The sequence below is a fragment of the Cricetulus griseus genome (assembly GCF_003668045.3).
Source record: "Cricetulus griseus strain 17A/GY chromosome 1 unlocalized genomic scaffold, alternate assembly CriGri-PICRH-1.0 chr1_1, whole genome shotgun sequence".
Taxonomy (NCBI): Eukaryota; Metazoa; Chordata; class Mammalia; order Rodentia; family Cricetidae; genus Cricetulus; species Cricetulus griseus.
This window is the reverse complement of record NW_023276807.1, coordinates 220,160,161-220,174,233: the sequence shown is the minus strand read 5'-3', so window position 1 is coordinate 220,174,233 and position 14,073 is coordinate 220,160,161. Positions and strand designations below refer to the sequence as shown.

At 46.9% G+C, this 14,073-nt stretch overlaps 1 protein-coding gene across 2 annotated transcripts in view; it reads left to right on the top strand.

Annotated features, from left to right (window-relative positions):
• The first annotated feature begins 407 nt into the window (after positions 1-407).
• Positions 408-14,073, top strand: part of Extl3 (exostosin like glycosyltransferase 3) — an 89,801-nt gene continuing 76,135 nt past the window's right edge. For both annotated transcript variants that reach the window (XM_027390322.2, XM_027390321.2), the window contains exon 1: positions 408-704. The gene's annotated coding sequence lies outside the window, so the exon portion shown is untranslated. The remainder of the gene's footprint in view (positions 705-14,073) is intronic.

Below are 14,073 nucleotides of genomic sequence, written 5' to 3'. Positions count from 1 at the left end.
TTTATTTTGGTATTTTACCGAATGAGTAACCTGCTCAGCCCCTAAGCGTCTTGAGCCCCGCAGCCGCGCTCAGGATGTTGTTAAAGAAGTGCCCACCAGGGGTCAGCACAGGCCCGGCGTTGGCCTGAAGTGTCCCACAATGCACCGGGTTTCAGGCACGCCGGGCGGGCCCGTCAGAACTGCCCATGCGCCTGTGCGGCCGACCCTCAAGCGGTGGGGCGGGGCATCCCCATCGGGGGCGCGGCCTGGACATTTGGGCAGGGTCTAGTTCCATAGGGCGTGGTCTATAGAACTAGAGGGCGTGGCCTAGTTTTGAGGCGGGACCTAGCTGTAGGGGCGGGGCCTGGCGTCGTCTGGAAGGAGGTGGGGGGGGTGATGGTGTGGCCGTCGGGGGCGGTGCCGGGACCAAGCGTTCCGTCGCCTTGGTGGTCGCCCGGTTGCAGACCTCTGTCTGCTTCCAGGGCTGTGGGGCTCCAGAGGCTCATCCCTGGAGGGCGGGAAGTCCTGGAGCAGTGCGGGCGTGACCGCGGGCTTTGCCCACAGAAACGCTTTCCAAGGGCTCCGGACGCAGACTAGGGGGCGTCTGGAGCCTGGTGTGGTGTCTCGTGCAGCCCGTCCCGTGGGAATGGATGCAACTTCGGGCGCAGGCGACTGGTGGGAAGTTGGAATCGTGGATTCGTGAGCACGCACTACGGGCGGCTAGGGTGAGTGGCAACTGCCACGCGCGGGCCGTCCTCACAGCAGGCGCTGTCCCTTGGGCTAAGTCGGTGGGGTCTGGTGCCCAACAGCTCTAGACGCCACCCAAGACGGCCCCTGGGCTCCTTGATGCCACACCCAGCTCCTTCGTTTTCGAGTCCATAATTAGCACTTTGCAAAAAGTAAGGTTCGGTTAGCACTGAAATGCCTGGCGGCTTGGGCTTGGGTGTCTTCCCCATTAGCCTGTTTCTGCTTCTCTTTCAGTCTCGCTTCCTGTTACCCCGTTTCCTTGACAATCATGCCACAACCTCGAGGCTTCAGGTCACAACGCTGAGTGGAGTGGCTCTGCTCACTTTTCAATGCCCTGCGAAGTTTTATTCTCGGTTCCCCACCCCAATATAAAGTAAATCATGTTTTAGTTTATTATCTTTTTAGATTTATGTGTGTTGAGTGTTCTATCTGCATGTATTGTGTACATTGCATTGTGCCTGGAAGCCAGAAGGGGGAGTTGGATCCCCAGAACTGGAGTTATGGATGATCCTGAGGCACCATGTGTGCTGGGAACAGAACTTGGTCCTCTGAGAATAGCACATGCTCCTTAACACTGAGCCATCTCTCCAGCCTCACAATTCGTATTTTACACAATTCGTATGTTTCACCCTATGTTATATCCATTTCCATAAGCCAATTGATTTGCTTTTACTTGAACTCCAAGCAATTTCTCTTATGGCTTAGTAATGTTTATAATTAGGAAAACTACGTTGAAAAGATAATCCAGGTGAACACAATGCTAACCAGCAAATGAGCTGTTGGTAGGAGGCTGTGGACGGGAAGCCAGGCAAGCTTGGTTCTCAGACATTTCTGCCACCAAGGAGGTTGAAGTATAAAAATCATCTTTACTGCGTCTTCCAAACCTAAAATGCAAATAATGAACACACATTCCTTTTTTAGTTTCCAGACCTCTTGACTTGATAATCAAAATAATAAAATTCTGTTTAAAAATTATTTATTTGGTTTTTGAGACAGAGTCTCTCTATGTAGTCCTGGTTGTCCAGGAACTCACTAAGGTAGACCAAGCTGGCTTCCACCTGCCTCTGCCTCCCAAGTGCTGGGATTAAATGTGTGTGTCCATGCCCAGCCAAGAAAAAGTTTTTAAACTGTTAACTAAACTACTTCTACTCAAGAAAGGAGGTGACTAATAACAGTTTGGCCTCTCTATCTTTGTAAAGCAGAAACTTGTCTTAATGGTTATCCTGGATGACGTCATTACATGGGGATAAGCCTGATTTGTAATGACAGAGCACCACCCTGTGTGTGTTATTCAGTCACAGATTCTGTTCAGTAGACATCCTATCACTGTGCTGGGATTGGAAATGCAGAGATAATTTAAACCCTGGATTCTGAAGCTGATCCAGGAGGATAAATCAACCCAGACAGCACATGTTTGCCGTGGTGGATGGTGTGGCACTACAGTGTGTGTTTACTGTGGTGATAGACAGCATGGCACTACAGCTCTGCTTCTGATGGCCAGGGCTTTATGTCTAGTCTGTCTCCTTGTCTAGTCCATCAGTTGTGAGGAAAAGACTTCTGGAAAAGCCAGCACTTGAAGTAAGTATTAAGTATACCTGGGAAGAGGGGTTAAGAAATGACAAAATCACAGAGAGCAAGGAGATGTGACTGCCGGGAGAAATGAGGAGTATGTTAGATATTTATAGTAAGTGATATAAACCAGTCCCAAAGGGTAAATAGGTATGACCCTACTTGAACACAGTCCTTAGAGTAAATAGACGGATGGAGACAGAAGACAGAATGCTGGTTGCTGGGAGCTGTGGAAAGGGGGCATACAGAGTTAGTGTGAATGGATAAAGGTTTGAGAAGAAAAAAAAAAGGGTCCTAGAAAAGCATGTTGATGCTTTATACAACAGAGTGAACTTAGCAGATGCCATGGAACTGCATGCTTAAATTGCTTAATCCCAGGGCTGAGAGGGATGGCTCAGTGGATAAGCATAAAGACCTGAGTTCCAATCCTCAACATCCATTGAAAAAACTGTGTATGTGACTACGTGTACGCCTGTAACCCCAGGGCTCTGGGTGGAGGGGGGGCAGACATAGGATTTCTGGGGCTTGTTGGCTACCAGCCTAGCTCTAGGTTCAGTGAGAAGAAGAGTAATAAAGCAGGATGCCCATCATCCTTCTCTGGCCTCATACTTACCATGTACTCCTCTGAGCACATACCTACGTGTGTGTATGTGGTTAATCCCCTTTTTACTGTTTCCTATCAACATGAAGCATCTCCCACCAACCTCTGCCCGTGAAGCCCAGAAACAGAACCAAGTAGCCATGCATGCCTTGAATCCCAGCACTGGGAAGACAGAGATGGGTGGATCTCTATGAGTTCAAGGCCAGCCTGGTCTGCACAGAGAATTACAGGCCAGCCAAAAGCTACTTAGGAAAACCCTATTTTGTTTAAGTAACGCTAGTATAACACATTGTATATCTTACTATATACAGAAAAAAAAAATCCCATTGGGCCATGAAATTGTGGTCAGTTTGCTAAAGTCTAGGAGCCTGTGACAAATTTGTGATAAGGAAGACAGAAAATGCAACTCTCTTCCCCCAGAAAAAGGTAAGCTATTTTAATAGAGCCCAGCCCAAGAAAAGAATGCTGGCTGGGTTCTTAGATGACACATCACCAGAGCACAGGGCTGTGAGACAGCAGACATGGCTAATGCCCTTTAGCCCACTCTGCAGCTGACAAGAGGGAGCCCCAGGGTTACCCAGTGATTGGCCCAGGGTCACTGCACAAGTCCCAGTGTACCGAGAATATGAAACCAAAACCCATTCTCCCTGCCCAGACTAGGGCTTGATACCAACAAGGTCTTAGCTGATGAAGCTGTTCTGTCCATCCAAGCAGGAACTTGACTTTCATCTCTGTCAGCCTTGTGGCCACAAATTATAAAAACACAGTTATTCAGGAGACTTGGGTGTTTGTTTGGTGGCTGATTCCATCTAGGTATCAAGGGACGGTAAGACGAAACCAGGCATGGTGATGCCTGCTTGTAATCCCAGCACTTGGGAGGGATCAGGAGTTCAAGGCCAGCATCATCTGTAAAAATGAGCTCAAGGTCTAGCCTGAGGTAAGTGAGAGACCCTGTCCTAAAACAACAAAAACAAATGAAAAACAGAAGGTGAGGAAAAGGTCATAAGTCTGTACATACATCAAAAATATGAAGCTGGCCAGATGGTTGTGGCGGCACACAATCCCAGCACTTGTGAGGCAGAGGCAGGCAGATCTCTGAGTTCAAGGACAGCCTGGTCTACAAAGCAAGTGCCAGGACAGCTCTAAAACTATACAGAGAAATCCTGTCTCGACCTCCTCCCAAAAAATGTGAAGCTGGAGAGCTGGTTCTGTGGCTGAGATCACATACAGAGTTGAGGCTTGATGTGCATGCCCTTAATTCCTGTATGTGGAAGGCAGAGGCTGGAGGATCTCTGTGAGTTTGAGGCCAGCCTGGTCTATATAGTGAGCTCTGGGACAGCCAGGACTATATTAGAGAGACCCTGTCTCCAAAAAAAAAAAAGTTTTGCTTATGTTCTGCCACTTCTGGTTCCCATTTGCTGTGGTTTGGAAGTGGTTGGAATGTGTGGTTCCCAAGCATTCACAGTGTGGGCTGTGGGGGTAATGGAGGTGGACTGAGGAGGAGAGCCTCAGGTCTTCCATCACATTCTTGCTCTGAGGAGGGATTTCCGGGCTATAGGCAGACAAACAGTATTTTGAATCAAGTCGTCTTGTGGTTCAGGTATTCTTGTGGCTATTTTAGGATGGGTGACCCAATGTAGGCAGCTTTTGAAAAGTGCAGATGGCTGTGGCTGTTAGCTGTCTCCACTGTGGTGTCTCACGTGAACTCTCATCTCTTCAACTGAATCTTTGTGTCCTCATACGGAAGGGCCTTATCTAGCATCACTTGGTGTTTCCTCTGGCCAAGCATTTTGTCTTCTCTTAAGAGAATTGTGACCTTATTTTATAGGCACAGATGAAGGAGTATGTGTGTGTGGACAACCTTGGGTATCATTTCTCAGGAGCCGCCTACCTTGTATTTGAGGCAGGGTTTCTCACTAGGCTGGGGTTCTCCTGATTTCACTAGACTGGTTGGCCACGGCACCCCAAAGAATCCTTTTTTTGTTTCCACCTTCCCAATGCTGGGAGTACAAGAATTTGCCACCATCCCTGGCTTTTTTGTGGGATTTGGGGAGCCTCATGCTTGCAAGGCAAGCACCTTGCTGAGCCATTTTCCAGCACCTTTCTCTTTTTAATCATGTATAGATGCATTATTTCCCTCTAGCCTACTGTCTTTTCTCTCTTTCTGTCTTTGCCAGGCTGGTTCTCTTCTAGCCCAGGCTGGTCTGGACTTGGTATGTAGCTCAAGCTGTCCTCATACAGCAGTCTCCCTCCACCAGCTTTGTGACATGAGTCACCATAAGCAGTCAATCTACTGTCTGTTACCACCCACTCTGTCATGTTATTTTGTGATGCCTTCCAGTGGCTCCTCTCCATCAGCTTGGCAGTTTACTTCATAGAAAACTAAGAGTTGTGTCAACAAACTTGAGATTCCCTCTTTCAGATCATTAAAGGTTTCAAACATGGACTTCTGGATGTTGTCCTTTCTATCATCCAGATCTTGGTAAAACTGAAATGGTTTCTCTTACCCAAGGGGTCCTCAAGGCTGACAGCCCACTCATTTATCTAGATGGTTCTTCTCATCTTGTTCTCCACAGCAATTTTTCAGATGGCCTCCTGGGCTCCGCCCACTCTCAGCAAAGGATCTACTGTGGCTTTGTAGATAAAACCAAGTCTGTCAAACAGTTCCGCTGCTGTGCTCCACCTTGGTTAACTTACACCTGCCCTGTTTTTTCTTGTCCCTTGGGGTGCCCAGCCCTTAAATTAGAGCCAAGCTTGTCCCCATTCCGCTCTGCTTCTCTGAAAGTAGGATCTTGCTATGTAGACTAAATCCTCTTGCCTCCATTTCCCGAGTGATGGGATTATAGGTGTGCACTACCAGGGAGGACCGGGGCCTCAGCCTGTGTTCTAGCCTTGTCCTCTAACCTCCACATGTGTCTCATTAGCCTTTGTCCACACTCCCATCTCACCATCAAAACCTGCCTTTCCCAGGCCACCCTCCTCTCCATGCACCAGCTTTCTGTTTTAGACTTGTCTGTATTCACTGTCTCTCCTTCCATCCTCCTCCTTTCTCTGTTTCCATCCTGCCATTAAAATTGTCTTCAGAAAAGTCACCAGTGGTACCCTGGCTGAGCAACCCACAGCTGAGCGTCTCTCAAGTGCTGGAGGCCGATGGCCCAGGCTTCTTTGCACAGACCATGCTCTCCTGCTTAGCTCTTTGGCCTCATGCTGTGCTTGCCCTTGGGTTCTTCCTTCTGTGGCTGCTTCCCTTGACTCCCCACTCTAGCTGTACCCACCCTCCTTGAAGTCTTTAGTCCTAAGTGACAGAGTGCACTAAGCAACCAGCCATTCAAATGCCCGGACTCTGAAACCCTAGCCAAGGAAATGTGTTGATTTGTCTCCCCAAGTCCAGATGTGGACCCAGGCCAAGGGCATCCAGCACTCGGCCTCGGCCTGCCTCTGGGTGCACCCCCTTTCCTGAGCAGCCTTCTCCCAAAAGGTAGCACTGCCACCAGGGACCCCACATTTCTCTTCAGACTTCAGAAACCAAAGGAATGATCCTGACTTGACTTCCAAGGTGGAAGTCTGCGGTTGTCCAATGCTTCTTCTTCATAGCTGCTTGCTCACCCTGTGCAGGCTTGCTCTTCTGTCTCCCGCCATGTCTCCTGCTCAGTCTGGACACCTCGCTTATCTACGCTTCACAACATGGTCAGGAACATTTTTGGAAAATGCTCACCAAATTCCACTCTCCCCATAAGCAAATCCCCATTATAGGAAGATAACTTCCCCTCATCCTGAGAGCCCTTGTCTGAGGAGCTGCTTGTTCCTCTGGCTCCCCTTTCCCTTCCTCTCAGTTCCCTTCAGCTCTTACCCATAGACGGGGCAACTCAAGGTCCTTCCCTCTTAGTACCTCTTCCCCAACATACTACTGACAAACTACCACTGGTCCTTTGAGCTCACTGGTCAGAGACTGCTTCCTCCAGGACAGCCTCTGTGCTGTGTTAGGTAGACATGCTTCCTCTTAGGGAACTCTCCTTCTGGCTAAGCCTGAAGGTGCAGGCCTATCAGCCCAACTGTTCCAGAGGCCGAGGCAGGAGGATTGCAAATTCAAGGTCTCTCATCCTGGAAAACCATGAGACCTTGTCTTAAATTGTGAAAAGAAGCCTGGCGGTGGTGTCACAGGCCGTCAATCCTGGCACTCAGGAGGCAGAGGCAGGGTAGATCTCTGAGTCTGAGGCCAGCCTGGTCTACACAGAAAAAAAAAAGGTGAAATGAGCTGGAGGTATGTGATCCTGTATCTCAGTGCTCTCTCTCTCTCTCTCTCTCTCTCTCTCTCTCTCTCTCTCTCTCTCTCTCTCTCACACACACACACACACACACACACACACACACACACACACACAGTATTAGTTAATTTCTGTTGCTGTGACAAACACCATCACCAAGGCAACTTACAGGAGAGTTGTTTATTTGAGCTTAAAGTTCCAGAGGGACATGACAGGCAAGTGTGGCATTCAGAACAGGGTTCCAAAAACTTAAATCTTTAAATGCAAGCAGAAAGCAGAGAGAATGAACTAGAAGTGGCTCAAGGCTTTTTTATCTCAAAGCACATCCCCAGTGACATACTTCCTGCACCAAGGTAGAACCTCTTAAACCTCCCCAAACAGTGCTACCATCTGGGGAGCAAATGTTCAAATGCTGGAGACTATGAGACATTGCTTATTCAAACCAACACACACACACACACACACACACACACACACGCACGCACGCACGCACGCACGCACGCACGCACACACACACACACACACACACGCACACACGCACACACGCACACACGCATACACATACACACACATACCCACACATACACACACGGGGGGAGAGGGGCAGGGAAAGGAAAGAGATAGAGTCAAAGAAGAGGTAAAGAGAAATGGAGGGGTAAAGAGTGAAAGGGATAGAAAAAAGGGAGGGGAGAGAGAGAACTTTTTAAAAAATCATTTATTTTATTTTATATACATTGGTGTTTTGCCTGCAAGTATGTCTGTATGGGGAATCGGATCCCCTGGAAAGGGAGTTATTGACTGCTATGAGCTGCCATGTGGGTGCTGGGAATTGAACCCAGGTCCTCTGGAAGAGCAAAGCATGCTGTTAACCCCTGAGCCATCTCTCAGGTTTCATCTTAGTTCTTACCACAGTAATATTAGTGCTTGTTAAACCACGCCTTGTCAATGGACTTTAAAGGGCTATGAAGGTTTAGGCCCAGGCGCCCTATGCCACCTCCCCACCCCCTTCCCTTGTTGAGCCTTGCTTTCCAGCCTTCCCCAACCACACACCGTGTGAAGTTGTCATTGTCCTTCTATATAATGTCATTGTAGCTCCTTGACATTGAAGGGAAGAAATTGGAGAGTTCCTCATTGGATACTGAAAACGTTTCATTATCTCTGCAGGAAAGACGGGAGAAGGCAGGAGTGACAGCTCCACTTGAGTGTGCAGACTGTAGAGAAGAGGTCCCCTAGGGGTGAGAGGAGAAGCCAGCCTGGGGCTGGAAGGCTGACAGGGTGCAAGCGGGGAGATGGTCAGGGGCATCCCTTGATGCTGGCCATGTTCCCTGTGAAGTGAGGCAAACAGTTGATACCTCCTGTATACATCCCAATGTCACATCTCCATTCCCTGACTGTGAGGCTCAGGACAGAGGCTGTGTCCTTCCTCTGGCTCAGCAAGCTGACGAATCCTTACCAGGGCATACTTCAAGTATGCAAAAGAGCAGAGAGAGTGATATCATGTATACACCACTTAGCTGGTTGGGTGGGTTTTTCATTTGTTTTTAGTGCTGGGAATCAGTCCAAGGCCTGGAGTGTGCTAAGTATACAGTCTGCAACTTTACCTGAGTTACACCAAGCATGCTAACCCTCCCCACTCTCCCCCACACACACTTTTTTTTTTTATGAGATAGGGTTTCTCTGTGTAGCCCTGGCTATCCTGAAACTCACTGTGTAGACCAGACTGGTATGTCTCCCTGCCTCTTGCCTCTCTGGGATTTAAGGTGTGCACCACCATGCCAGGCTCCCACTTTTCTTTTTGAGACAGGCTCTTGTTATGAAGCTCATGCTGGTCTTGAACTTGTTCCAAAGCACAGACTGATCTTAAATTCTAGTCCTTTGGCTTTAGGCTCCTGAAGGGTGGGGTTGTAGGTTTGCACTATCATACCTGACACCACTTGGCTTTCACACATCTTTGTGCCTTGCCTTTTTTTTTTTTTTTATCTAGATCCCCTTAAATAAGAGTGGCTATCTCCTGTGTAAGTCTCCCTTTTTGTCCTTGTCCCTTCCTCCCTTCTAGAGGCCACCACTATCCGGGATGAGGTATGTTTCCTTATGGTGCATGCTGTCTGTGTGTCACTTATACACAGGTGTGCATGGGAAATCGGCATGGTTTTGTACCCTTATCTTTAGATGTTGAAGGTATTTATCTAGGGCTCTAGTCACACAGCACATGCTGACAGGGTAGTATTCCTTTCCACAACAATGTGCCAATGACCGATCATTTGTGCCATGTTCTGCATGGGTTCAGTGACTGATCCAACTGGGGTGCTGAGGGAATGAAGAAAGGGCAGACACATGAGCACAGGAAAGCTGGGATAGGATGGTGCCGGTTCTCAGTGGAAAAACTGCAACACCCCAGCAGCTCACCGTGTTTATTATATGCGGCTGAACAAGGAAGGCAGCGTTAGTCTACACAACTGAACAAGGAGGCAGGCTTAGCTATTCTTGGTAGGAGCGGTCTCTGTAGAGGCACAGTCTTCAGGCTGTACACATGGGCGGGGAGAAAGCTATGGTGAATAGTGTCTGCAGATGCTGTCACTGTCCACATTTGCACTTGGACCTCAAGAAAGCTTTGCCCTCCCTCTGAGCCTCACCCAGGGGAGGTTGAGGCATCGGGGTCTTTGACGTGGCTATGCCCATGTCAAAAATATACATTACTCAGGGCTTCCTCTGCTGCCCACAGTGTGGGACAACCTTTGCTTCTGCTGAACTCAGCACGTTGTCTGCCTTTGGCCAGCTTTGGCCAATCCACGTGTGAAATGATGTCTCCTGATTGTGTGTGCCTCAGTACAGTTTTTTTTTCTCTTGAACTCAGGTTGTCAAGCTTGGCAGCAGGTGCCTGTACTTTGCGAACCATTCTCACAGGTTCCATGATTAACATCTTCCCGTGCATTTCATTGAATGATCTGTTTCTCCCATTTGTTGTGTCTGTATTGTGCTATTTGTCATTTTTCTTAGTAGTTCCTTTGCCTTCTAGTACAGTCATAAGCAATGTAGATACCAATCCTCAAGCTTCTTTTTTTCCTTATTGTTTGTTTTGTTACTTTGTCTTATGTGTATGGGTGTTTTGTCTGCATGTATGTCTGTGCACTGTGTACATGCCTGGTACCTGTGGAGGACAGAGAAGGGCATCAGATCCCCTGGAACTGAAGTTACAGGTGGTTGTAGGGCCCCAGTGAGTGCTGAGACTCAAGCCCAGGTCCTCTGGAAGAGCCATAAGTGCTCTTAACTGCTGAGCCATCTCGCCAATCCCTGTTTTTTGTTTTGGATGGAGCCTTGCTGGTATAGAACTCCCTAAGTGGCTAGTGCTGACCCTTCTCCCTCACACCCCTCTTAACACCAATGCTGGGATTAAAGTTGTCAGTCACCAAACTCAGCTTCTTGCTTATCTTTTTAATTTATAATTTACTTCTTCAAATATAATATTTCATTCTTTGATAATTCATATAGGTATACAGTATATTTTAATCATATTCAGTTTATAGTTTATCTGGATGAATCGATGAGTCCAAGTTTAATGATGTCAACTATTTATTTCATAATCGTGTATTTGATTTGTGTTCTCAAGTCTCATTTTAAAATGTTTCCTCCATTACCAACTATATGTATATTATCCTATGCTATAGTTTCTTTCTTATTAAAACTTAAAGTTTTTATTTTTCACTTGCTCCCCTCTGTATCTCCCTTAAATTTAAAATTTTATTTTGTGATTGATATAATAGTATAGAAAACTATTACCTTGTTTCTTTAAAAAAAATTGTGGTAAAATAAATGCAATGTAACTTTGGCCATTTCTACCCCTGCATAGAGCTTAGAAGTATTGGTTGCATTGGTTCTGGCTCCCAGGCATCACCTCTGTGATACGTTGACATTAACCACCTTTCATAGTTGAGTGTGATGCCATTGTGTATGGCATCCATTCATCTTGTGTTTAGGTCACTTCTAGCTATTGTGACTATGCCACTCTGCTCGTTCATATCTGTTCACTTGCCATTCTTTTGGTTCTTTACCCAGGAATGGAATTGCTGGGACATGTGATGGTGGTGTTCCATACTAACTTGGGGACTGCCAAGTTTTCTGTAGTGGCCAAGCTGTTTTACATACCATCAGCAATGTCCAAGGGTCAAGGCTTCCAGTTTCTCCTCAGTCTTCCTTTTAATCCAGCCACTGTTGTGGGTGATGTGTTATGTATCACCATGATTTTGGTTTGAATTTCCCTGCTGATTAGTGACACTAAGCTTATTTATGGGTCTTCTTGAAATGATGTTTATTAATTTAATTCTTTTAGGGCACTTTAAAGTTCACAGCAAAATTAAGCTTTAAAAAATTGTGTTTGTGATGGGCAGTGGTGATGCATGCCTTTAATCCCAGCAGTTTTTTTTCTGTCTGTATAGCTAGCCAGCTTGCCCTGCAGATCCCCTGTCTTCACCTTCAGTGTGTCACCATACCCACATGACTCTTTATAGAGTGCTGTGAATTCAGACGCAGATCTGCACACTTGTGCAACAAACACTTTACCCCCCTGAGCTGTCTCCCCAACCTTCATGGGTGTGTGTGTGTGTGTGTGTGTGTGTGTGTGTGTGTGTGTGGTACTAGAGAGTGAATCCAGAATCCTTTACACTTTCCGGCAAGCATTGTATCATCAAGCTCTATCCCCAGCTCTAAATCATTCCTTTGATAAGGGCTAGGGTATCCTATTTCCCAATTCTAGTGTCTAGAGAATGATCCAGCCTGGTCATGAGGGGGCCTGAACCAGGATAGCAGTGGACAGGGAGCTCAGGCCTGATTGGAGGGTTGTTATTGATGCTAGCTGCTGGTCACGTAGGGGGGAAAGAGCAGGTGGTATTGGAATGAGTCAGGACATGGAAACTGTTCTGTCTTTTTATACAATAACTCTATTCACTTCAGAGAAGCACCTGCCATTAAAGGTACTTCTCTCTGAGGCAGACTACACTGCTGCCATTTATAATTCACCCTCTGTGAGCAATCGGAAGGCTGGGGACAGATAACAGTTGGGGTTTTGCTAAGGTGTGTGTGGAGGGTCTGGTTCTGAGTGGAGGGTAAGACTATAACGGGAGGGAAGTGCTTGTTCTCAAGAGACCCCCCAGAGAGGCCCTTTGGTGTCTCTTCAGCTTTGCTGCATAAAATGTGCCTTCCAAAGAAGCTTGAAATGTCACTTCATACCATCATTCCTTTTTATTGGAGTGTGGTAGATCTATGCCTTAGCTGCATTCTGTTGTTCTAATGGGATACCACAGAGTGAGTAGCTGGCAGAGGCTTGTTTGGGTTCACAGCTGGGCTTGGACATCAAGATTGGGTGTCTAACACGGTGAAAGCTTTGAATTGCTTCAGCTTATGGCAGGAAGTGAAAGGGCTGGTGTCTTGTGTGAAGATGGATGGTACTTGGTGAACACAGAACCATCCATCATCTCGGTAACTAAGCCAGCTCCATCAAAAGAGTTCCTCTGGAAAGTGTTGATCTATCCCTGAGGGCTTCTCTCCCACTAGGCCCCACATCCCAACACTGGTGCACTGAGGAATTAAGCCTCAACATCTGATCTTCAGAGGGAAAAATGGTGTCCCGTTCATAGCAGTTTCTACTTGTTTGACACTGGTTGGTCCAGCACTCTGTATTCTGGGTGCCATTCCCTCCCTCTGACCATTTGATTCTGGCAGCAGCTGCTACAGCGTTCTACCTTCCACTCATCTGACCCAGGCCGACTCCTTAGAGGATTTTTAAACACAGACCTAGCAAAAGCTTGAAGGACGGCAATGGTGACTCTTGACCTCTCAGAGTCCATGTTTCCTGCTCCATGGAAACAGTGGAGCAGTGAGAAACATCAGCAAATGGGAAACAGCTACACCTGTCTTTTCCAAGGCTTTGTAGCTTAGATGTTATTTGAGTTGTATCTTTAGTTACACAATCCTTTTCACCACCTGAGTTCCTGTCATTTACAATCAAGAGTACTGAATCAAGGGGCTGGAGAGATGGCTCAGCAATTAAGAGCAGACTGCTCTTCAAGAGGTCCAGGGTTCAATTCCCAGAACCCACATAACAGCTCACAACTGTCTGTAACTCCAGTTTCAGGGGACCCAACACCCTCACACAGACATACACACCAATGCACATAAAATAAAAATAAGCCAGGTGGTGGTGGCTCACACCTTTAATCCCAGAACTTGGGAGGCAGAGACAGGTGGATTTCTGTGAGCTTGAGGCAAGCCTGGTCTACAGAGCAAGTTCCAGGACAGCCAAGACTGTTTCACAGAGAAACCCTGTTTCCAAAAGCAAAATTAATTAATTACAAAAAAGAGTTCTGACTAAAGCTGCATAGGGTGTTGGCCATCATGCTACCTCTAATCTTGGGATTGGAGACCTTGGAAGTACCTGGGCCTGCTGTATTGTTTTTCAGTCACTGAGTGGTTTGATTTCTGCATCTAATTTTATTAATTTGTACAAAACTGTGTTAAATGGTAAGAGACTTTGCTGCCTTTACATCCCCAAACAAACCCACTAATTTAAATGTTTGCTTATTTTACCTGTAACCATGAAGGACAGGGGTAGGGGGAAAGTGGATGATTTGAATATAGAGTGATTAAATTGCAAAGATGAATAGGAGAGATAAGAGCATCACTTGGGTTTAGAGAGTGGAGGGAAGAGGGTGACTTAAGGGCTACTGAGTTTCAAACCCAGTGAGGAGAAGGCTGTCAGGAGGAGGAAGCTGCTAGCCTTAAAGCGTTACCTTGGTTACCAGCTATACTGCCACGTCTTGGACCCTTCTCCTCTGCTCTTCAGGTCTACTGGGTTACACTGGCCTACAGCCCATTGATATCTTTGACATTCTGGAGAATTTTTAAAATGTAATATTAAAT